Genomic DNA, 254 nt, shown 5'->3' on the forward strand with positions numbered 1-254 from the left:
GGGACTGAATCAGAATTATTGCAACTAAAGTAGTAACCACTTCGGGGTTACTTTTATGGGTTATGGTCCCCATTTGTAGAGCAACAGGTTTTCAAGTGTAAAGGTGGCGGAGAATAAGGTAGGATGAGAATAGTGTTATCCAGAATAGGATAACACTATCCACTCATCCATAAGGCACATAAGGCATGAGGATAAGGTCTCTCCTAACACACCACACAACACACTCAAGAAACTAAGTTACATTCTCTCATTCC

The sequence above is a fragment of the Lupinus angustifolius genome, chromosome LG02 (genome assembly GCF_001865875.1).
Source record: "Lupinus angustifolius cultivar Tanjil chromosome LG02, LupAngTanjil_v1.0, whole genome shotgun sequence".
NCBI lineage: Eukaryota > Viridiplantae > Streptophyta > Magnoliopsida > Fabales > Fabaceae > Lupinus > Lupinus angustifolius.